This window comes from Tasmannia lanceolata, unplaced genomic scaffold, assembly GCF_043159265.1.
Source record: "Tasmannia lanceolata isolate RefF3 unplaced genomic scaffold, GAP_Taslan_0.1 ptg000129l, whole genome shotgun sequence".
Taxonomy (NCBI): Eukaryota; Viridiplantae; Streptophyta; class Magnoliopsida; order Canellales; family Winteraceae; genus Tasmannia; species Tasmannia lanceolata.
This window is the reverse complement of record NW_027518805.1, coordinates 92,501-95,000: the sequence shown is the minus strand read 5'-3', so window position 1 is coordinate 95,000 and position 2,500 is coordinate 92,501.

Below are 2,500 nucleotides of genomic sequence, written 5' to 3'. Positions count from 1 at the left end.
AGGCCATGGCATATGGTGGGGAATGGACCACGGTTGCCAAGGCTAGGCATATAGAGAGGAATCGCATTTTTGCCCGGATAGGCACCGGAATGCTTGGCCTTGGCTTGCCATAGCAGGGCATTGCTGGGTTGGGCTCCCTTGGCCTTCCGGGGGCCTTGGACGCTGTCTTGGGAAGACCATGGGCACAAGGCCATGGCATATAGTGAGGAATGGACCACGGTTGGCAAGGCTAGGCATATAGAGAGGAATGGACCACGGTTGCCAAGGTTGCGCAAGTTTTGGGCATTTTTTGCCCGGATATGCCCAAGTATGCCCCGATAGGCCCGTTACGCCCCGGTATGAACGCGTATGCCCGGATTGACTCGGTATGCCTTGGGATACATGCGTATGCCCCGATAGGCTTGGTACGCCCCGATATGCGCACGTGTGCCCCAGTAGGGCTCGGTATGCCCCGGTATGTACGCGTGTGCCCCGATAGGCCCGGTATGCCCCGATATGCACACGTGTGCCCCAATAGGGGTCGGTATGCCCCGGTAGGTACGCGTGTGCCCCGTAATGCACGTTTCGCAGATCTCCCCGCATGTCCCGCCCCTATATGTAATACTTACTTACTTACTTTCTTTCTTGCTTGCTTGCTTGCTTGCAATGGTTGGGAGTGCCCGGCATGCCCCGCTGCAGAGACCAAGGGCGCAATGACTTGGCACCGCGGATGCCGGGACTCCGGCACTTCCCGTGGCACTGATGGTTGGTTCCAAAGACAAAAGGCCGTGCAAGGCCACCGCACCGCGGATGATTTTGCTCGTGCTGGCGCCGTTGTGTGGCCAAAGAACATGCGCGAATGCTCGTGTCGGAAGGGTTGGTGTCCTGGCCCCGCGGGTGTCACGAATGCTCGGTTGCGAAGACCATGGGACCAGAGCCATGGCACGTCGGATGATGGCTCCAGCTGGCGCCCCGGCACTTTCTGTGGCATTGATGCTCGGTTTCAAAGACAAACGTGCGCAGGGCCAGGGGACCGCGGATGACTGCTCGTGCTGGCCCCGTTGGGCGGCATTGATGGTCGGTTGCAAAGAAAATGCGCGATTGCTCGTGTCGGGGCCTGGCAAGCCAAGGCCAAGCGAGCCATGGCAACGCGGATGATGGCTCCAGCTGGCGCCCCGGCACTTTCTGTGGCATTGATGCTCGGTTTCGAAGACAAACGTGCGCAGGGCCAGGGGACCGCGGAGGACTGCTCGTGCTGGCCCCGTTGGGCGGCATTGATGGTGTGTTGCAGAGAGCATGTGCGATTGCAAGTGTCGGCCGGGTTTGGGTTCCCTTGGGCTTTCGGGTGCCTTGGACGCTGTCTTGCGAAGACCATGGGCACAAGGCCCCGTCCTGGCCCCTTGTTCGATTCGCTCTCGTCTTGCGCTTGCTTCCAAGGTCCTCCATGACCTTCCCCATGGCCTTGCTAGATCCCCCCCATGACGCATGACCTCTGTCCGTTGATTGGTTTTGAGTGCACACCATGCCCGGCTTGGCACCGTGTTGTCGCGTGAGTGGCATTTGGATCGTGCATGCTGGTGGGCTACCTGCCAATGCGCACAAGCCTTGCACACTAGCCTTGCGCACGAGCCTTGCACAAAAGCCTTGGACACAAGCCTTGCGCACAAGCCATGCGCACAAGCCTTGGACGCTAGCCTTGCACACAAGCCATGCATACAAGCCTTGCTCACAAGCCTTGGGCACTGGCCCATCGCAGTAGCCTTGCACACAAGCCTTGCGCACTAGCTTTGGGCACGAGCCTTGCGCACTTGCCTTGGGCACTAGCCTTGCACACAACCCTTGGGAACTAGCCTTGCGCACCAGCCTTGCCCACAAGCCTTGCACACCAGCCTTGCACACTAGCCTTGCATACAAGCCTTGCACACTAGCCTTGCACACAGGCCATGCTCACTAGCCTTGGGCACTAGCCTTGCACACAGACCTTGGGCACTAGCCTTGCGCACTAGCCTTGCCCACGAGCCTTGCACACTAGCCTTGCACGCAGGCCTTGCACGCTAGGCATGCTTGGGCCAGCAGCTCCCGCATGAAGTCGGCGGGTGTAGGCACGGTTGGGCGCAGATCCCGCATCGCCTCGTCGCGTCTGGGCGCAAACCCGTCGCGTCTCGTTGCGTCTTCAGAAGTCGTCGCTAACAGCACCTTTGGTTGCCACTGGTGGTTAGGCGGGTTGGTTGCGCAAACCCTATAGGAGGGTGGCATGCTGCGGGGCGCTGGAATGCGCAGGCTTAGGGCGTTTTTGCCCGGATAGGCACTGGAATGTGCTGGTTTTGGGCGTTTTTGCCTGGATAGGCTAAGGAATGGGCATGCTTTGGGCGTTTTCCCCGGATAGGCACTGGAATGGGCTGGTTTTGGGCGTTTTTGCCTGGATAGGCTAACGAATGGGGCATGCTTTGGGCGTTTTTGCCCGGGTAGGCACTGGAATGCCTGGCCTTGGCTGGGCATTGCTGGGTTGGGCTCCCTTGGC